The sequence below is a fragment of the Tachypleus tridentatus genome, chromosome 5 (assembly GCF_004210375.1).
Source record: "Tachypleus tridentatus isolate NWPU-2018 chromosome 5, ASM421037v1, whole genome shotgun sequence".
Lineage (NCBI taxonomy): Eukaryota > Metazoa > Arthropoda > Merostomata > Xiphosura > Limulidae > Tachypleus > Tachypleus tridentatus.
The window spans coordinates 2,485,367-2,509,404 of NC_134829.1; the positions used below are offsets into that span (position 1 = coordinate 2,485,367).

Genomic DNA, 24,038 nt, shown 5'->3' on the forward strand with positions numbered 1-24,038 from the left:
AATACTAGTGTAGTAACTAGTATCAGTACAAACTTCAATAATACTAGTGTAGTAACTAGTCGCAGTACAAACTTCAATAATACTAGTGTAGTAACTAGTCGCAGTACAAACTTCAATAATACTAGTGTAGTAACTAGTATCAGTACAAACTTCAATAATACTAGTGTAGTAACTAGTCGCAGTACAAACTCAATAATACTAGTGTAGTAACTAGTCGCAGTACAAACTTCAATAATACTAGTGTAGTAACTAGTACCTGTACAAACTTCAATAATACTAGTGTAGTAACTAGTCGCAGTACAAACTTCAATAATACTAGTGTAGTAACTAGTATCAGTACAAACTTCAATAATACTAGTGTAGTAACTAGTCGCAGTACAAACTTCAATAATACTAGTGTAGTAACTAGTCGCAGTACAAACTTCAATAATACTAGTGTAGTAACTAGTATCAGTACAAACTTCAATAATACTAGTGTAGTAACTAGTCGCAGTACAAACTTCAATAATACTAGTGTAGTAACTAGTAGCAGTACAAACTTCAATAATACTAGTGTAGTAACTAGTATCAGTACAAACTTCAATAATACTAGTGTAGTAACTAGTTCCTGTACAGATTTCAATAATACTAGTGTAGTAACTAGTACCTGTACAGACTTCAATAATACTAGTGTAGTAACTAGTAGCAGTACAAACTTCAATAATACTAGTGTAGTAACCAGAACATGTACAAACCTCAATAATACTAGTGTAGTAACTAGTACCAGTACAAACTTCAATAATACTAGTGTAGTAACTAGTAGCAGTACAAACTTCAATAATACTAGTGTAGTAACTAGTACGCAGTACAAACTTCAATAATACTAGTGTAGTAACTAGTAGCAGTACAAACTTCAATAATACTAGTGTAGTAACTAGTAGCAGTACAAACTTCAATAATACTAGTGTAGTAACTAGTATCAGTACAAACTCAATAATACTAGTGTAGTAACTAGTCGCAGTACAAACTCAATAATACTAGTGTAGTAACTAGTCGCAGTACAAACTTCAATAATACTAGTGTAGTAACTAGTACCAGTACAAACTCAATAATACTAGTGTAGTAACTAGTACCAGTACAGACTTCAATAATACTAGTGTAGTAACTAGTCGCAGTACAAACTTCAATAATACTAGTGTAGTAACTAGTACCAGTACAAACTCAATAATACTAGTGTAGTAACTAGTACCAGTACAGAACTTCAATAATACTAGTGTAGTAACTAGTAGCAGTACAAACTTCAATAATACTAGTGTAGTAACTAGTAGCAGTACAAACTTCAATAATACTAGTGTAGTAACTAGTCGCAGTACAAACTTCAATAATACTAGTGTAGTAACTAGTACCTGTACAAACTCAATAATACTAGTGTAGTAACTAGTACCAGTACAAACTTCAATAATACTAGTGTAGTAACTAGTCGCAGTACAAACTTCAATAATACTAGTGTAGTAACTAGTACCAGTACAAACTTCAATAATACTAGTGTAGTAACTAGTACCAGTACAAACTCAATAATACTAGTGTAGTAACTAGTCGCAGTACAAACTTCAATAATACTAGTGTAGTAACTAGTACCAGTACAAACTCAATAATACTAGTGTAGTAACTAGCAAACTCAACAGACTTCAATAATACTAGTGTAGTAACTAGTAGCAGTACAAACTCAATAATACTAGTGTAGTAACTAGTAGCAGTACAAACTTCAATAATACTAGTGTAGTAACTAGTCGCAGTACAAACTTCAATAATACTAGTGTAGTAACTAGTACAGTACAAACTTCAATAATACTAGTGTAGTAACTAGTCGCAGTACAAACTTCAATAATACTAGTGTAGTAACTAGTATCAGTACAAACTTCAATAATACTAGTGTAGTAACTAGTCGCAGTACAAACTTCAATAATACTAGTGTAGTAACTAGTCGCAGTACAAACTTCAATAATACTAGTGTAGTAACTAGTATCAGTACAAACTTCAATAATACTAGTGTAGTAACTAGTCGCAGTACAAACTTCAATAATACTAGTGTAGTAACTAGTCGCAGTACAAACTTCAATAATACTAGTGTAGTAACTAGTATCAGTACAAACTCAATAATACTAGTGTAGTAACTAGTATCGCAGTACAAACTTCAATAATACTAGTGTAGTAACTAGTCGCAGTACAAACTTCAATAATACTAGTGTAGTAACTAGTCGCAGTACAAACTTCAATAATACTAGTGTAGTAACTAGTCGCAGTACAAACTCAATAATACTAGTGTAGTAACTAGTATCAGTACAAACTTCAATAATACTAGTGTAGTAACTAGTCGCAGTACAAACTTCAATAATACTAGTGTAGTAACTAGTCGCAGTACAAACTTCAATAATACTAGTGTAGTAACTAGTCGCAGTACAAACTTCAATAATACTAGTGTAGTAACTAGTACCAGTACAAACTTCAATAATACTAGTGTAGTAACTAGTCGCAGTACAAACTTCAATAATACTAGTGTAGTAACTAGTACCAGTACAAACTTCAATAATACTAGTGTAGTAACTAGTACCAGTACAAACTCAATAATACTAGTGTAGTAACTAGTATTAGTACAAACTTCAATAATACTAGTGTAGTAACTAGTCGCAGTACAAACTTCAATAATACTAGTGTAGTAACTAGTACCAGTACAAACTCAATAATACTAGTGTAGTAACTAGTACCAGTACAAACTTCAATAATACTAGTGTAGTAACTAGTCGCAGTACAAACTTCAATAATACTAGTGTAGTAACTAGTACGCAGTACAAACTTCAATAATACTAGTGTAGTAACTAGTACCAGTACAAACTTCAATAATACTAGTGTAGTAACTAGTCGCAGTACAAACTTCAATAATACTAGTGTAGTAACTAGTACCAGTACAAACTCAATAATACTAGTGTAGTAACTAGTACCAGTACAAACTTCAATAATACTAGTGTAGTAACTAGTCGCAGTACAAACTTCAATAATACTAGTGTAGTAACTAGTAGCAGTACAAACTTCAATAATACTAGTGTAGTAACTAGTAGCAGTACAAACTCAATAATACTAGTGTAGTAACTAGTACCAGTACAAACTTAAATAATACTAGTGTAGTAACTAGTATCAGTACAAACTTCAATAATACTAGTGTAGTAACTAGTCGCAGTACAAACTTCAATAATACTAGTGTAGTAACTAGTCGCAGTACAAACTTCAATAATACTAGTGTAGTAACTAGTAGCAGTACAAACTCAATAATACTAGTGTAGTAACTAGTCGCAGTACAAACTTCAATAATACTAGTGTAGTAACTAGTAGCAGTACAAACTTCAATAATACTAGTGTAGTAACTAGTATCAGTACAAACTTCAATAATACTAGTGTAGTAACTAGTCGCAGTACAAACTCAATAATACTAGTGTAGTAACTAGTCGCAGTACAAACTTCAATAATACTAGTGTAGTAACTAGTCGCAGTACAAACTTCAATAATACTAGTGTAGTAACTAGTACCTGTACAGACTTCAATAATACTAGTGTAGTAACTAGTCGCAGTACAAACTTCAATAATACTAGTGTAGTAACTAGTACCAGTACAGACTTCAATAATACTAGTGTAGTAACTAGTACCAGTACAAACTTCAATAATACTAGTGTAGTAACTAGTAGCAGTACAAACTTCAATAATACTAGTGTAGTAACTAGTAGCAGTACAAACTTCAATAATACTAGTGTAGTAACTAGTCGCAGTACAAACTCAATAATACTAGTGTAGTAACTAGTACTAGTGTAGTAACTAGTACCAGTACAAACTTCAATAATACTAGTGTAGTAACTAGTACCAGTACAAACTTCAATAATACTAGTGTAGTAACTAGTCGCAGTACAAACTTCAATAATACTAGTGTAGTAACTAGTACCAGTACAAACTCAATAATACTAGTGTAGTAACTAGTACCAGTACAGACTTCAATAATACTAGTGTAGTAACTAGTCGCAGTACAAACTTCAATAATACTAGTGTAGTAACTAGTACCTGTACAGACTTCAATAATACTAGTGTAGTAACTAGTACCTGTACAGACTTCAATAATACTAGTGTAGTAACTAGTAGCAGTACAAACTTCAATAATACTAGTGTAGTAACTAGTAGCAGTACAAACTTCAATAATACTAGTGTAGTAACTAGTAGCAGTACAAACTTCAATAATACTAGTGTAGTAACTAGTACCAGTACAAACTTCAATAATACTAGTGTAGTAACTAGTATCAGTACAAACTTCAATAATACTAGTGTAGTAACTAGTCGCAGTACAAACTTCAATAATACTAGTGTAGTAACTAGTCGCAGTACAAACTTCAATAATACTAGTGTAGTAACTAGTATCAGTACAAACTTCAATAATACTAGTGTAGTAACTAGTCGCAGTACAAACTTCAATAATACTAGTGTAGTAACTAGTAGCAGTACAAACTTCAATAATACTAGTGTAGTAACTAGTATCAGTACAAACTCAATAATACTAGTGTAGTAACTAGTATCAGTACAAACTCAATAATACAGCAATAATACTAGTGTAGTAACTAGTCGCAGTACAAACTTCAATAATACTAGTGTAGTAACTAGTCGCAGTACAAACTTCAATAATACTAGTGTAGTAACTAGTCGCAGTACAAACTTCAATAATACTAGTGTAGTAACTAGTACCAGTACAGACTTCAATAATACTAGTGTAGTAACTAGTCGCAGTACAAACTTCAATAATACTAGTGTAGTAACTAGTATCAGTACAAACTTCAATAATACTAGTGTAGTAACTAGTCGCAGTACAAACTTCAATAATACTAGTGTAGTAACTAGTCGCAGTACAAACTTCAATAATACTAGTGTAGTAACTAGTATCAGTACAAACTTCAATAATACTAGTGTAGTAACTAGTCGCAGTACAAACTTCAATAATACTAGTGTAGTAACTAGTAGCAGTACAAACTTCAATAATACTAGTGTAGTAACTAGTATCAGTACAAACTTCAATAATACTAGTGTAGTAACTAGTATCAGTACAAACTTCAATAATACTAGTGTAGTAACTAGTCGCAGTACAAACTTCAATAATACTAGTGTAGTAACTAGTCGCAGTACAAACTTCAATAATACTAGTGTAGTAACTAGTCGCAGTACAAACTTCAATAATACTAGTGTAGTAACTAGTACCTGTACAGACTTCAATAATACTAGTGTAGTAACTAGTCGCAGTACAAACTTTAATAATACTAGTGTAGTAACTAGTACCTGTACAGACTTCAATAATACTAGTGTAGTAATTAGTACCTGTACAGACTTCAATAATACTAGTGTAGTAATTAGTAGCAGAACAAACTTCACTAATACTAGTGTAGTAATTAGTAGCAGAACAAACTTCACTAATACTAGTGTAGTAATTAGTCGCAGTACAAACTTCAATAATACTAGTGTAGTAACTAGTACCTGTACAAACTTCAATAATACTAGTGTAGTAACTAGTACCAGTACAGACTTCAATAATACTAGTGTAGTAACTAGTCGCAGTACAAACTTCAATAATACTAGTGTAGTAACTAGTACCTGTACAAACTTCAATAATACTAGTGTAGTAACTAGTACCTGTACAGACTTCAATAATACTAGTGTAGTAACTAGTCGCAGTACAAACTTTAATAATACTAGTGTAGTAACTAGTACCTGTACAGACTTCAATAATACTAGTGTAGTAACTAGTACCTGTACAGACTTCAATAATACTAGTGTAGTAACTAGTAGCAGTACAAACTTCAATAATACTAGTGTAGTAACTAGTAGCAGTACAAACTTCAATAATACTAGTGTAGTAACTAGTAGCAGTACAAACTTCAATAATACTAGTGTAGTAACTAGTACCTGTACAGACTTCAATAATACTAGTGTAGTAACTAGTATCAGTACAAACTTCAATAATACTAGTGTAGTAACTAGTCGCAGTACAAACTTCAATAATACTAGTGTAGTAACTAGTCGCAGTACAAACTTCAATAATACTAGTGTAGTAACTAGTATCAGTACAAACTTCAATAATACTAGTGTAGTAACTAGTCGCAGTACAAACTTCAATAATACTAGTGTAGTAACTAGTAGCAGTACAAACTTCAATAATACTAGTGTAGTAACTAGTATCAGTACAAACTTCAATAATACTAGTGTAGTAACTAGTATCAGTACAAACTTCAATAATACTAGTGTAGTAACTAGTCGCAGTACAAACTTCAATAATACTAGTGTAGTAACTAGTCGCAGTACAAACTTCAATAATACTAGTGTAGTAACTAGTCGCAGTACAAACTTCAATAATACTAGTGTAGTAACTAGTATCAGTACAAACTTCAATAATACTAGTGTAGTAACTAGTCGCAGTACAAACTTCAATAATACTAGTGTAGTAACTAGTCGCAGTACAAACTTCAATAATACTAGTGTAGTAACTAGTCGCAGTACAAACTTCAATAATACTAGTGTAGTAACTAGTACCTGTACAGACTTCAATAATACTAGTGTAGTAACTAGTCGCAGTACAAACTTCAATAATACTAGTGTAGTAACTAGTATCAGTACAAACTTCAATAATACTAGTGTAGTAACTAGTCGCAGTACAAACTTCAATAATACTAGTGTAGTAACTAGTCGCAGTACAAACTTCAATAATACTAGTGTAGTAACTAGTATCAGTACAAACTTCAATAATACTAGTGTAGTAACTAGTCGCAGTACAAACTTCAATAATACTAGTGTAGTAACTAGTAGCAGTACAAACTTCAATAATACTAGTGTAGTAACTAGTATCAGTACAAACTTCAATAATACTAGTGTAGTAACTAGTATCAGTACAAACTTCAATAATACTAGTGTAGTAACTAGTATCAGTACAAACTTCAATAATACTAGTGTAGTAACTAGTCGCAGTACAAACTTCAATAATACTAGTGTAGTAACTAGTATCAGTACAAACTTCAATAATACTAGTGTAGTAACTAGTCGCAGTACAAACTTCAATAATACTAGATAGTAACTAGTCGCAGTACAAACTTCAATAATACTAGTGTAGTAACTAGTAGCAGTACAAACTTCAATAATACTAGTGTAGTAACTAGTCGCAGTACAAATTTCAATAATACTAGTGTAGTAACTAGTATCAGTACAAACTTCAATAATACTAGTGTAGTAACTAGTCGCAGTACAAACTTCAATAATACTAGTGTAGTAACTAGTCGCAGTACAAACTTCAATAATACTAGTGTAGTAACTAGTCGCAGTACAAACTTCAATAATACTAGTGTAGTAACTAGTCGCAGTACAAACTTCAATAATACTAGTGTAGTAACTAGTATCAGTACAAACTTCAATAATACTAGTGTAGTAACTAGTCGCAGTACAAACTTCAATAATACTAGTGTAGTAACTAGTACCTGTACAGACTTCAATATTACTAGTGTAGTAACTAGTATCAGTACAAACTTCAATAATACTAGTGTAGTAACTAGTCGCAGTACAAACTTTAATAATACTAGTGTAGTAACTAGTAGCAGTACAGACTTCAGTAATTCTTGTGTAGTAACTAGTACCTGTACAGACTTCAATAATACTAGTGTAGTAACTAGTAGCAGAACAAACTTCAATAATCTAGTGTAGTAACTAGTACCTGTACAGACTTCAATAATACTAGTGTAGTAACTAGTAGCAGTACAGACCTCAGTGATACTAGTGTAGTAACTAGTAGCAGTAAAGACTTTAATAATACTAGTGTAGTAACTAGAACCTGTACAGACCTCAGTGATACTAGTGTAACAACTCGTAGGTGCATAGACATCAAAAGTTGTTGTTGTGAACGTGTCTTATGTCACCAAGTGAAAAACCTATACCCTGATTATATGAAGTGACGAAAAAATGTCTTAGGCCATAATTCAGATCTATTTTAACCCAGTAACACACGTTGGTCAGTGTGGGTTGGTCTTCTCTTGCATTTATATTTCAAAATGAAACATTTTTCATAATACTGATGTAGCAAGTAGCAGGAGCACATATTGATGTAACTGATTAAATAACACGATGGATAACCGAAACGCCACCTACCGACTTTGATGACTTAGTATTCGGAATTAGAACGAGATACAATGACAAATTGTTTACTGATATCAAATGAAAATAATATAACAATACTCTAACAACACAACGTTTCACCTATATTCATCATACTGTCAAACTGATGATTTCTGGTATTGCCTGAAAGGCCTTTTCAGCAATGAATGACAGAAGGGAGTGGTGAGGTGAATTGTTTTATAAACTGTGATATTGAATGGAAAATGGAAAATTTTGGAATAATTTTATAGAAAATATCTATTGCTCAACACACATCTTACAAAAATGTGATATTTATTGATAAAAGCATTAAGAAGCGTAAAGTTTCCTGGATTCGAACGATGTAGAAGTGAATGAATGAACTCTTCCCCTGTCAGACACAGTGGATGTCATTATTTCGTTTTCGATCAGTAACAGTAACACAGTTTCTGATTGTTTTGTGTTTAACACAATCTGTGTTCGAATAAGACTGCGGAAGAACCGAAACATTTTTCAGCCCCTTGGACTACCACCCCTCACTTCCCAAATGACTTCCCAATAGTAAGAACTGGGATAAACAAGAAATCCTGGTTGAGGTCTTCCAAGATGTTTAGAAAAATTATAACCTAAGATATTTTAAAATGACAAGAAAGTACTTATACACTTGTGAAGCTAGTGAGGAGAATTTGTTGATTTGTTGTATAGTCACATTGGACTATCTGCTGTGTCCATAGCTGGGAATCGAACCACGAATTTTCGCGTTGTGAATTCGTAGAAATGCCATTTTCCTCCTGGTAGACATTTAAGAATTAACTGGAATTGAATTACTTTAAAGTATTTAGAAAATAATTAAAACATATAAGCATTCTGAAATGACTTAAATTATCTTAAAACAACGCCAATTATAAAAGAAGTTAGAACAAATGAGAACGAACTCAACATTTTAAATTCTGGTTTTACAGTTCCACGAGTTAATAAAACTATTCCAAACTTAAATATGCTCTCTTTGATTGTACGCTACTTGCGTATTCTTTTTGGTGCTTCTAATGACACAAGAGAATGGCACGCGCCATGAGTCTCGCGTCTTGGCGGATGAAATCCTTATCGGGTTGACGTCTCGCTTCTCCTCGTGACATAATAATGAACCTCCCACCTCGTCGTTAACTGTTGTTTAAAATGGTCTCACCCGACAAATTACATTAATTAAAGGAACACAGAATTTTGTGTCTAACCATTAATAACGAAAATAGATTTGGCGAAGCTATAACCATGCATGAATAATAGCGTATTGATTAGAAGCCTTAAGCGAGTGTGACTGTTTTTAAACCAATTATTTTACTGAGTTGTGGAAAGGTTGTATTCGAAAAAGTTATCTGAGTGACGTCATGACTCTAGAACAATCTAATTGAAAGTTATTATAACTAGTAAACGACTCTAGGAAACTTACTGCATAACTTACTATTTGTAGCTAGACTAATTAAGGTAAGCAAATGTTTATAACACTATGTAACACAAAATTTGTTACTGGACAGTAAGTGTTATTTCTTAATTGCTTATGTTGTAAAAGTACAGAAAATGACCATTATTCCCTTCAAACTTTACTTTTGTGACCTGGATAATGCAATTTAGAAATTATTCTATTTTCTATGTAAAAACGGGCAAATTTGCACATTTTCATTTACATAAGGTCTGAATAAAACAACATATGAATCAAGATTTACATGTATTTATACTAAAGTTATAGAAAATGTTTAGAAGTGAGTAGTTTTTCGAGATATGTGACCGTAATGTAAATCACCTTCACGTATCAGCCCCCAAATACAGTCTCCCATCATATTTTTGTTTTACACTCCCAGGTCACAAAAGCAAAGTTTGAAGAGAAAAATAGGTCTTTTTTCATTTACTTTAAACATAAGAAACTGGGAAATATCACTTTCTGACCAGGAACAAGAGACAGTAAACATTTTGTTACGTAGTGTTATCTTGTGGATTGTATGTTGTATATTCCGATAGTACAAGGATCTTTGTGTTCTGATAAATGCATCTAAGAAACAAGGATAAACATTAGTTTAACAATGGCAAATGGCCTGGTTAAGGTAAATATACAAAGGGTGTGTATCTTGGTGTTTTGACAAAGACAACCAGACTGGTGTAAAGAAAAGTGTGCTTCGTGGTGTTTTAAACAACTAGCAGTATGAGGAAATCTGTTACAACTCAATGAATACTAAGCCGCACGTGAATTAGATCTCTGGCCGTATTTCACACGCATAGTAATAACTATTAGTAGTAAAACTAACTATTTAATGGATCTCAACTGATTGTAAAACTGACCATTGATGGATCTCAACTCTTGGTTACATTAACAATTTAATGGATCACATCTTTAGGCTCTCTGATTTTTATTTATATGTATACATATGTATTGTTATACATCCGAGATCGACTCTTGGAAATGTCTCAGCTGAAATGTTATCCAATACAATACCTGTTTTGAGAATTACCTACTGCTTGTGTTGAGGTTTCTCTACAGTGTGTGGTCACCTCGCTGGCAGAGAAGTGAGTTTTAATGGCTTCTATTTCTGGGTAACAATAGACACAACACAAATAGATCATCGTACAGTTTTGTGAGTATCAATAGCCAGACACATAATAAATATTTCATAGCATAAAAATTGAAGTATTGAGTACCATGTAAGGTTGTACACGTAATTGAAGTATTGAGTACCATGTAAGGTTGTACACGTAATTGAAGTGTTGAGTACCATGTAAGGTTGTACACGTAATTGAGGTATTGAGTACCATGTAAGGTTGTACACGTAATTGAAGTATTGAGTACCAAGTAAGGTTGTACACGTAATTCTTTAAAAAAATAGAAAATAAAATAGAATATTGTAATATAACACCAGGACTTATTCTGTACAAAGTTTAACACTGCTTTAAAGCTTCAAATAGGAATTAAACATACAGAGTTGAAATTTAACACGCTACTAGAGAATTAGCATTAGCAAGGCATATTTCATGACTAAAAACTCATTTATAAGGCATGTATTACACTAATGCATTTTCATAGAAATATCGTGGAGGCATTATACTGATACAGTTAATCCCACTTTTTGTTGGTAAAAGAGTAGCCCAAGAGTTGGCGGTAGATGGTGATAATTAGCTGCCTTCCCTCTGGTCTTACCCTGCTCAATTAGGGACAGCTATCAGAGATAGCCCCCGTTTAATCTTTGCATGAACTTAAAAGGACGCACAATGCATCTCCGTGTGTTGATTTAATGAATCACGAAGTTGAACAACAGCTCGTTATCTGTACTGTACTTACCACCTGTTTCAAACCTCAAATTTTAGTTTTAAAAAAACTTCTTAATCCATCAGAGTTGGGCGATTGTTTCGCTCAGAAGAGGTGAACTTGTTTTTCTAATATAAATCATGGTCTGTTGTCAATATCTTACCAATGTCACCCAGTGATCCGTGTGTTTTTACTTTCTTATAAACGTTTCTTCAGCCATCAATAACCACTGAATGTAAACAAATAGAAACAATGTCTCAGCCAAAGCGCAATGTAAGGAAGCGTAAATTAACTGTAAGTTAGCGATATATCATATTAACTGTGAGTTAGCAATATATCATATTAACTATGAGTTTGTGACATATCATATTAACTGTGAGTTAGTGATATATCATATTAACCCTGAGTTAGCGATACATCATATTAACTGTGAGTTTGTGACATATCATATTAACTGTGAGTCAGCGATATATCATATTAACTGTGAGTTAGCGATATATCATATTAACTGTGAGATAGCGATATATCATATTAACTGTGAGTTAGTGATATATCATATTAACTGTAAGTTAGTGATATATCATATTAACTGTGAATTAGTGATATATCATATTAACTGTGAGATAGCGATATATCATATTAACTGTGAGTTAGCGATATATCATATTAACTGTGAGTTACTGATATATCATATTAACTGTGAGTTAGTGATATATCGAGCATTCCTAATTTAAACAATAACAGTAAATAATACATCAGTAAAGTTTTGTTACCATCTTTTCCTAACTCTATATTACTCATTACCAGATCTTTATTTAGCTACCACATGATCGTACATCACATCGGATATGATGAAACTTTCCTTTGTGACTCTAATAACTGTCCAGTTATGATTATCATAACTGAAAGTCCGTGTAAACTTTATAACCATATCGTTGTTTACGATGCCAATGTAGCAGTGAACAGTTATAAAAGTTACGTGATTCTGTGTGATGTCGGAAGTGTTAACAAAGTGTGGCTTTTAACAGATTAACATAATAACGTAATAAAAAGAGCTACATATGTATACGTTGTTATACATTATGTGATATACCATCATGTTTCCCCGTGTAATAATGTTGTCTTCCACATCAAAATTTCATATATGGCTCTAAACTCTCAATATGTGATTTTCTTTACTATCTACAAAAAATAATATACAATGTTTTAAAAGAGATACACTGTATCAAGTTATGTTAATATTTAGTGAACACAAACATATATTTATATTCTGTCATAGAACAACAACGTAGTCCCCTACAATGATAGCATATTTACCATCAATGTACTGGATTAACGGTGGACATTCATTCGGTCATCTGGCATCAAAATATAATAATTTATAATGAAACTTTTACGTTAACACCTTCAATAAAAGAAAAAGGATATTAGTAACATATTCGAAAAGAACAATCGACCAGTAAAAAACACAGGAATATTTCTTCTATAGTGCTATTACCCTACACAAACAAAGCAGGTAAAGGGTTACTAAGAAATACTGTCGTGATTAAGTCGCACAACTGTAGATGTGGTTCTTAACTTCTACTTAAACATTGATAACATAACTTGGTGACTTAGCTTGTCGAATTGACTAGATCACTTAACTTGTCAAATTAACTTGGTGACTTAACCTGTCAAATTAACATGGTGACTTAACTTGTCAAATTGACCAGGTCACTTAACTTGTCAAATTAACTTGGTGACTTAACTTGTCAAATTAACTTGGTGACTTAACTTGTCAAATTAACTTGGTGACTTAACTTGTCAAATTAACTTGGTGAATTAAATTGTCAAATTAACATGGTGACTTAACTTGTCAAATTAACTTGGCGAATTAACCTGTTAAATTAACTTGGTGACTTAACTCGTCAAATTAACTTGGTGACTGAACCTGTCAAATTAACTTGGTGTCTTACTTTGTCAAATTAACTTGGTGACTAAATCTGTCAAATTAACTTGGTGACTTAACCTGTCAAATCAACTTGATGACTTAACTTGCCAAATTAACTTGGTGACTTAACCTATTAAGTTAATTTGGTGATTTAACCTGTCAAATTAACTTGGTGACTTAACTTGTCAAATAACTTTTGTGACCTAACCTGTCAAATAACTTGGTGACTTAACCTGTCAAATTAACTTGATGACTTAACTTGTCAAATTGACTAGGTGACTTAACTTGTCAAATTAACTTGGTTACTAAACCTGTCAAATTAACTTGGTGACTTAACTTGTCAAATTAACTTAGTGAGTGAACTTGTCAAATTAACTTTGTGACTTAACTTGTCAAATTAACTTGGTGTCTTAACTTGTCAAATTAACTTGGTGTCTTAACTCGTCAAATTAACTTGGTGACTGAACCTGTCAAATTAACTTGGTGTCTTACTTTGTCAAATTAACTTGGTGACTAAATCTGTCAAATTAACTTGGTGACTTAACTTGTCAAATCAACTTGATGACTTAACTTGCCAAATTAACTTGGTGACTTAACCTATTAAGTTAATTTGGTGATTTAACCTGTCAAATTAACTTGGTGACTTAACTTGTCAAATAACTTTTGTGACCTAACCTGTCAAATAACTTGGTGACTTAACCTGTCAAATTAACTTGATGACTTAACTTGTCAAATTGACTAGGTGACTTAACTTGTCAAATTAACTTGGTTACTAAACCTGTCAAATTAACTTGGTGACTTAACTTGTCAAATTAACTTAGTGAGTGAACTTGTCAAATTAACTTTGTGACTTAACTTGTCAAATTAACTTGGTGTCTTAACTTGTCAAATTAACTTGGTGTCTTAACTTGTCAAATTAACTTGATGACTTAACTTGTCAAATTAACTTGGTGACTTAACCTGTCAAATTAACTTGGTGACTTAACTTGTCAAATTAACTTGGTGACTTAACTTGTCAAATTAACTTGGTGACTTAACTTGTCAAATTAATTTGGTGACTTAACCTGTCAAATTAACTTGATGACTTAACCTGTCAAATCAACTTGATTACTTAACTTGCCAAATTAACTTGGTGACTTAACCTGTTAAATGAACTTGGTGACCTAACCTGTCAAATTAACTTGGTGACTTAACTTGTTAAATAACTTTTGTGACCTAAGCTGTCAAATTAACTTGGTGACTTAACCTGTCAAATTAACTTGATGACTTAACTTGTCAAATTGACTAGATGACTTAACTTGTCAAATTAACTTGGTGACTTAACCTGTCAAATTAACTTGGTGACTTAACCTGTCAAATTAACTTTGTGACTTAACTTGTCAAATTAACTTGGTGTCTTAACTTGTCTAATTAACTTGGTGATTAAACCTGTCAAATTAACTTGGTGACTTAACTTGTCAAATTAACTTACACATCACAATGTGTTGTAAGTTTTACTATAACTATACAGTAAATAGTTTGATGACGTACATAACCTTATGTTGTTAGTTTTACTATAACTACATAGTAAATAGTTTAATGACGTACATAACCTTGTGTTGTTAGTTTTACTATAACTACATAGTAAATAGTTTAATGACGTACATAACCTTGTGTTGTTAGTTTTACTATAACTACATAGTAAATAGTTTAATGACGTACATAACCTTGTGTTGTTAGTTTTACTATAACTACATAGTAAATAGTTTAATGACGTACATAACCTTGTGTTGTTAGTTCTACTTACTGAAATAATGAATTACGATGGGTACCAGATAACCCCGTGTCTTCTTTTATCAGATTCTAGTTTGAAGTTTCAGCAGTTTTAATAGTTTACTCGCTATGCCCTGGTGACTTAGTTTTATTTGTGTGTATTTACAGCCTATATTTGTGTTATATACTACACTGTTTGTACGCAACATGACAATCAGTCAATCGACCTGAGCATTACGCCGTGTTATAAAATAACAAACTTCACATGTAATTCGACCACACCATGTGAAATAGACTAGCTCACAGTCGACAAGCAAGATGTCTGTTTCAGGTGTCTTTTGGAGCGAGAAGCGACAATTATTTCGTTTTAAATATGTTTTTCTATGAAAGAAAGAATGCCTAACCATCAAGATAATATTGTCATCACGAGTAGTAGAAACATGAAATGTGGTCTACAGTATAGTTTAATCTTTCATATGTTTAGGTGATGGGGAACTCTTTCAACAGTATTTAGGTGACTAGTGTTAGAAGCGACTAAACGTTTTGAAATGTTCTCTCCTAGCAACACAGGAACTGAAAATTAACTGGTTTTGATCTTATGATCTTGAAATGCAGCTAATTCACAAAACCCTATTCCAAAGAGTGAAGTTTGTATAAAGAGTTCATATTATTACTGAAATTAACTTCTACAAAACATTCTACTTTAAGTCAGGAAATACAGAGCTATTTATGTCAAAAACTTAACGATGTCTACTATACTTGAAATATCTTATTTTTAAAGTAGATTGCTCAGTTAATGATTACAATGACCTCTAACTGCTTCTGCGGATTGACAGGTTACATGGTGTGAGGTTCGTAACTAATATTCCATCAGGCTATTCGAAACACTAAATGTATCTTTCTCAATGGCTTGTTTTGACGCCATGTTTACAGGTTTATGTATCGATTTCGAGAGCTTGTTTGGACAACATGTTTAAAATGATATGAATGTATCACTAGAGCTTGTTAGGACGTCACGTTTAAAATGATATAAATGAATCTCTAGAGCTTGTTTGGATGCCATGGTTACAGGTTTATGTATCGATCTCTAGAGCTTGTGTGGACACCATGTTTACAGGTTTATGTATCGATCTCTAGAGCTTGTTTGGATGCTATGTTTACAGGTTTATGTATGGATCTCTAGAGCTTGTTTGGACGCCATGCTTTCAGGTTTATGAATCGATCTCTAGAGCTTGTTTGGATTATATGTTTACAGATTTATGTATCGATCTCTAGGGCTTGTTTGGATGCCATGTTTACAGGTTTATGTATCGATCTCCAGAGCTTGTGTGGATGCCATATTTATAGATTTATATATCGATCTCTAGGACTTGTTTGGACACCATGTTTAAAATGATATGAAAGTATCTCAAGGGTTTGTTTAGACGCCATTTTTACAGATTTATGTATCGATCTCTAGAGCTTGTATGAACACCATATTTACAGAGTTATGTATCAATCTCAAGGACTTCTGTGGACACCATGTTTACAGGTTTATGTATCGATCTCTAGAGTTTGTTCGGATGCTATGTTTGCAGGTTTATGTATCGATCTTTAGAGCTTGTTCGGACACCAAGTGTAAAGTGATATGAATGTACTACTGCAGCTTGTTTGGACGCCATGTTTAAAATGATATAAATGAATCTCTAGAGCTTGTTTGGATACCATGTTTACAGGTTTATGTATCGATCTCTAGAGCTTGTGTACACACCATATTTACAGATTTATGTATCAATCTCAAGGACTTCTGTGAACATTATGTTTACAGGTTTATGTATCGATATCTAGAGTTTGTCTGGATGCCATGTTTACAGGTTTATGCATCGATCTCTACGGCTAGTGTAGACACAATGTTTACAGGTTTATGTATCGATCTATAAAGCCTTTTTGGACGCCATGTTTAAAATGACATGTATGTATCTCTCGTGCTTGTTTGGACGTCATGTTTAAAATGATATGAATGTATCTCTAGAGCTTGTTTAGACGCCATATTTTAAATCATATGGATGTATCTCTAGTGTTTGTTAAAACGCCACGTTTAAAATGATATGAATGTATCTTTAGAGCTTGTTTGGACGCCATGTTTAAAATGATATGAATGTATTTCTACAGCTTGTTTGGACGTCATGTTTAAAATGATATGAATGTATCTCTAGAGCTTGTTTCGACGCCATGTTTAAAATGATATGACTGTACCACTAGAACTTATTTGAACGCCATGTTTAAAATGATATGAATGTATCTCTAGAGCTTGTGTGGACGCCATGTTTAAAATGATATGAATGTATCTCTAAAGCCTTTTTGGACGCCATGTTTAAAATGATATAAATGAATCTATAGAGCTTGTTTGGATGCCATATTTACAGATTTATGTATCAATCTTAAGGACTTCTGTGGACATTATCTTTACAGGTTTATGTATCGATCTCTAGAGTTTGTTTGGATGCCATGTTCACAGGTTTATGTATCGATCTCTAGGGCTAGTGTGGACACTGTTTACAGGTTTATGTATTGATCTCTAGAGCTTGTTTGGACGCCATTTTAAAATGACATGTATGTATCTCTGGAGCTCGTTTGGACGCCATGTTTAAAATGATATGAATATATCTCTAGAGCTTGTTTGGACGCCATGTTTAAAATTATATGAACGTATCTCTAGAGCTTGTTTGGACGTCAATTTTAAAATGATATGAATGTACCACTAGAACTTCTTTGGACGCCATGTTTAAAATTATATGAATGTATCTCTGGAGCTTGTTTGGACGTCATGTTTAAAATGATATGAATGTACCACTAGAACTTGTTTGAACGCCATGTTTAAAATGATATGAATGTATCTCTAGAGCCTTTTTGGACGCCATGTTTAAAATGACATGTATGTATCCCTCGTGCTTGTTTGGACGCCATGTTTAAAATGATATGAATGTATATCTAGAGCTTGTTTGGACGCCATGTTTAAAATTATATTATTGTATCTCTAGAGCTTGTTTCGACGCCATGTTTAAAATAATATGAATGTATCTCTAAAGCTTGTGTGGATGCCATGTTTAAAATGATATGAATGTATATCAAGAGCTTGTTTGGACGCGATGTTTAAAATAATATGAATGTATCTCTAGAGCCTTTTTGGACGCCATGTTTAAAATGATATGAATGTATCTCTAGAGCTTGTTTAGACGCCATATTTTAAATCACATGAATGTATCTCTAGAGCTTGTTTGGACGCCATGTTTAAAATGATATGAATGTATCTCTAGAGCTTGTGTGGACGCCATGTTTAAAATGATATGAATGTATCTCTGGAGCTTGTGTGGACGCCATGTTTAAAATGATATGAATGTATCTCTAGAGCTTGTTTGGACGCCATGTTTAAAATGATATGAATGTATCTCTAGAGCTTGTTTGGACGCCATGTTTAAAATGATATGAATGTACCATTAGAGCTTGTTTGGACCCAATTTTTAATATGATATGAATGTATCTCTAAAACTCGTGTGGACCCCATGTTTAAAATGATATGAATGTATCTCCAGAGCCTTTTTGGACGCCATGTTTAAAATTATATGAATGTATCTCTCGTGCTTGTTTGGACGCCATGTTTAAAATGATATGAATGTACCACTAGAGCTTGTTTGGACGCCATGTCTAAAATGATATGAATGTACCACTAGAGCCTTTTTGGACACCATGTTTAAAATGACATGTATGTATCTCTCGTGCTTGTTTGGACGCCATGTTTAAAATGATATGAATGTACCACTAGAGCTTGTTTCGACGCCATGTTTAAAATGATATGAATGTATATCTAGAGCTTGTTTGGACGCCATGTTTAAAATGATATTAATGTATCTCAAGAGCTTGTTTGGACGCCATGTTTAAAATAATATGAATGTATCTCTAAAGCTTGTGTGGATGCCATGTTTAAAATGATATGAATGTATCTCTAGAGCTTGTTTGGACGCCATGTTTAAAATAATATGAATGTATCTCTAGAGCCTTTTTGGACGCCATGTTTAAAATGATATGAATGTATCTCTAGAGCTTGTTTAGACGCCATATTTTAAATCATATAAATGTATCTCTGCAGCTTGTTTGGATGCCACGTTTAAATAATTTGAATGTATCTCTAGAGCTTGTGTGGACGCCATGTTTAAAATGATATGAATATATCTCTAGAGCTTGTTTGGACGCCATGTTTAAAATGATATGAATGTATCTCTGGAGCTTGTTTGGACGTCATGTTTAAAATTATATGAATGTATCTCTAGAGCTTGTTTGGACGCCATGTTTAAAATTATATGAATGTATCTCTAAAGCTTGTTTGGACGCCATGTTTAAAATGATATGAATGTATCTCTAGAGCTTGTGTGGACGCCATGTTTAAAATGATATGAATGTATCGCTATAGCTTGTTTGGACGCCATGTTGAAAATGATATGAATGTACCACTAGAGCTTGTTTGGACGCCATTTTTAATATGATATGAATGTATCTCTAAAACTCGAGTGGACGCCATGTTTAAAATGATATGAATGTATCTCTAGAGCCTTTTTGAACGCCATGTTTAAAATGATATGAATGTATCTCTAAAGTCTTTTTGGACGCCATGTTTAAAATGATATGAATGTATCTCTAGAGCTTGTTTGGACGCCATGTCTAAAATGATATGAATGTATCTCTAGAGCTCGTGTGGACGCCATGTTTAAAATGATATGAATGTATCTCTAGAGCTTGTTTGGACGTCATGTTTAAAATGATATGAATGTATCTCTAGAGCTTGTTTGAACGCCATGTTTAAAATGATATGAATGTATCTCTAGAGCCTTTTTGGACGCCATGTTTAAAATTATATTAATGTATCTCTAGAGCTCGTGTGGACGCCATGTTTAAAATGATATGAATGTATCTCTAGAGCTTGTTTGGACGCCATGTCTAAAATGATATGAATGTACCACTAGAGCCTTTATGGACGCCATGTTTAAAATGATATGAATGTATCTCTAGAGCTTGTTTGGACGCCATGTTTAAAATGATATGAATGTATCTCTAGAGCTTGTTTGGACGCCATGTTTAAAGTGATATGAATGTATCTCTAGAGCTTGTTTGGACGCCATGTTTAAAGTGATATGAATGTATCTCTAGAGCTTGTTTGTATGTCATGCTTAAAATGATATGAATGTATCTCTAGAGCTTGTTTGGACGTCATGTTTAAAATGATATGAATGTATCTCTAGAGCTTGTTTGAACGCCATGTTTAAAATGATATGAATGTATTTCTAGAGCTTGTTTGGACGCCATGTTTAAAATTATATTAATGTATCTCTAGAGCTCGTGTGGACGCCATGTTTAAAATGATATGAATGTATCTCTAGAGCTTGTTTGGACGCTATGTCTAAAATGATATGAATGTACCACTAGAGCCTTTATGGACGCCATGTTTAAAATGATATGAATGTATCTCTAGAGCTTGTTTGGACGCCATGTTTAAAATGATATGAATGTATCTCTAGAGCTTGTTTGGACGCCATGTTTAAAGTGATATTAATGTATCTCTAGAGCTTGTTTGGACGCCATGTTTAAAGTGATATGAATGTATCTCTAGAGCTTGTTTGTATGTCATGCTTAAAATGATATGAATATATCTCTAGAGCTTGTTTGGACACCATGTTTAAAATGATATGAATGTATCTCTAGAGCTTGTGTGGACGCCATGTTTAAAATGATATGAATGTATCTCTAGAGCTTGTTTGGACACCATGTTTAAAATGATATGAATGTATCTCTGGAGCTTGTTTGGACGTCATGTTTAAAATTATATGTATGTATCTCTAGAGCTTGTTTGGACGCCATGTTTAAAATGATATGAATGTATCTCTAGAGCTTGTGTGGACGCCATGTTTATAATGATATGAATGTATCTCTAGAGCTTGTTTAGACGCCATGTTTACGCCATGTTGCGTTTCTCTTTTCATATTTGAAATAGTTCCATCAACGTGGACCATTTAAAGTTAAGCCTGTTCATATAAATCTATACAACAATATTTACCACTCGTTATTTTGTTGTTATTGTTAGAAAATAAGCTACACAATGGTTTATTTGTACAAAACCCATTAGGGGCAGCGGAAATTCTTTTTTATCATTGCACCTGTTGGAGGGTTAATACGCTTTGAGTAATCTTTCAAGAAAGATTAAGCGTTACTTAAGTGTAATGTATGGTTATGACTTGTTATTTCGTTCTTGAGACCAGATATGTTCTTCCATATATTGCGATTAATCCATAGAATAAACAATACAAACTCTTAAAACTGTAACATTTGTTAAATAATGTTTTGTGTGCACAAAACATTTTCTTGGTAGATTTTGTTTGTGAATTATTTTAGATGGCTATTTCAGCATATATCATCCACTTCCAGGAATCCCGTTATCTAAATTGTGAACGTTTCAGACTCGAAGTCTACTTCAGCTCCGTCTAGCCTAAAAACTGCATCGATTTTCCGTGTGCAGCTAGTTGGTCACAGAAATACTGCTTCTGTTCTCTCACGGTGAGGAGATGATTCATTAGAAAACTAATTAGAAATCGAACTTCACAAAAAAATTTAATACGAAAAATCAGTACTCAACGAATTTTCACATCTAGGTGTAATAAATTTACCAATATAGCCATAAATTCTTCCAACTAAATTCGAGTGGCTCAGTATGACGTCTTTATAAGCCACTGTATTTCGTAGTGACTTTTACAGAGAGGAAAACATGTAAACAGTGTATGTAGTTATGGCTTGTGAACATTGTATTACAACAAGCAAAACGTACTTACTTTTAAATTAATTAAATAATTCATATTAAATATATCTGGTATCACGACTTGAAACTTTAATCAAATGCTATTAACGAGCACAAGAAAAAAAAACGAATTTTCCGTAGACGTTGCACAAGTTCAAACCATTACAGAACAAATACAGGTATATAACCCTTATATTTCAAGAAACGTACAAATACAGGTATATAACCCTTATCTTTCAAGAAACGTACAAATACAGTATATAACCCTTATCTTTCAAGAAACGTACAAATTCAGGTATATAACCCTTATCTTTCAAGAAACGTACAAATACAGATATATAACCCTTATCTTTCAAGAAACGTACAAATACAGGTATATAACCCTTATCTTTCAAGAAACGTACAAATACAGGTATATAACCCTTATCTTTCAAGAAACGTACAAATTCAGGTATATAACCCTTATCTTTCAAGAAACGTACAAATACAGATATATAACCCTTATCTTTCAAGAAACGTACAAATACAGGTATATAACCCTTATCTTTCAAGAAACGTACAAATACAGGTATATAACCCTTATCTTTCAAGAAACGTACAAATACAGGTATATAACCCTTATCTTTCAAGAAACGTACAAATACAGACATATAACCCTTATCTTTCAAGAAACGTACAAATACAGGTATATAACCCTTATCATACAACAAACGTACAAATACAGGTATATAACCCTTATCTTTCAAGAAACGTACAAATACAGGTATATAACCCTTATCATTCAAGAAACGTACAAATACAGATATATAACCCTTATCTTTCAAGAAACGTACAAATACAGGTATATAACCCTTATCTTTCAAGAAACGTACAAATACAGGTATATAACCCTTATCTTTCAAGAAACGTACAAATACAGGTATATAACCCTTATCTTTCAAGAAACGTACAAATACAGATATATAACCTTTATCATACAACAAACGTACAAATACAGGTATATAACCCTTATCATTCAAGAAACGTACAAATACAGGTATATAACCCTTATATTTCAAGAAACGTACAAATACAGGTATATAACCCTTATATTTCAAGAAACGTACAAATACAGGTATATAACCCTTATCTTTCAAGAAACGTACAAATACAGGTATATAACCCTTATCTTTCAAGAAACGTTTCTGTCGCTACATATTTTATAATGTTATGAAGGTACCTGTTATACTAGAACTGACGATAGATGTCGCTGTTTAAGTTTAATTTGTTACTTTGAGTTCCAAGAGGTCGGTACAAGTATTCACACGTGAAATTAGTAAATATATTTCTATTGTTTCTTTGGCCCTGTATCCATAATTGTTTTGTTTTTTTTAACTATTTCCATATTACCTCTCAACCTAAGTGAATTCTAGCAATTTCTATTCTGAACGATTTATCGTTACAATTCTTAGACTAAACCAAACGATTTGTTATAAACAGATTTAGGTTTATGTTATGTTTATAATAATATATGTTTCTAATAGTAATAACTGTGTCTGCATATCACTTTTAAATTCAGAAACGGTGTTGGAGCGAAATTATACACTGCTAAAAGAAAGACTTTATGTAAATATATATCTGTTAATACTTGGTAAGTTACCAATGCTGAACAGTCTTGGATATGTTAAAATTTGTGTGATATATTCATCTAGTATTTATTTTACTACTAGCGTGTAGCTTGTACAAAATGACGGGACAAGTACACCCACCCAACTCCATAATATTCACTAGCTCCACATTTCGCAGCTAGCTGAAACAAAAACAATTGTGAAATCAAGAGACAGAAACGTACAGTTTCTTGGTACAGCAGAACTTGGGTTCAGTACCTCCAACAACGTTAAGAACCACTGGTCTAAGCAGTCCAACGTCAATAATTAACGTTATGAGCCAATCAAAAATAATATCATTCATGAAATGAATTCATAGCATATCCATAGACTAATCATTGGTACAAAGGTTACAGTAAAAACATGATACATGGAAAAGTCAGTGTATTTTGATAACGCTACGTTCCAACAACGGTTTTATGTCAC

At 32.7% G+C, this 24,038-nt stretch overlaps 1 protein-coding gene across 1 annotated transcript in view; it reads left to right on the forward strand.

The window, feature by feature from the left end:
• Positions 1 to 24,038, forward strand: part of LOC143251258 (glutamate receptor ionotropic, kainate 2-like) — a 427,216-nt gene that overhangs the window by 217,655 nt on the left and 185,523 nt on the right. The window lies entirely within an intron of this gene.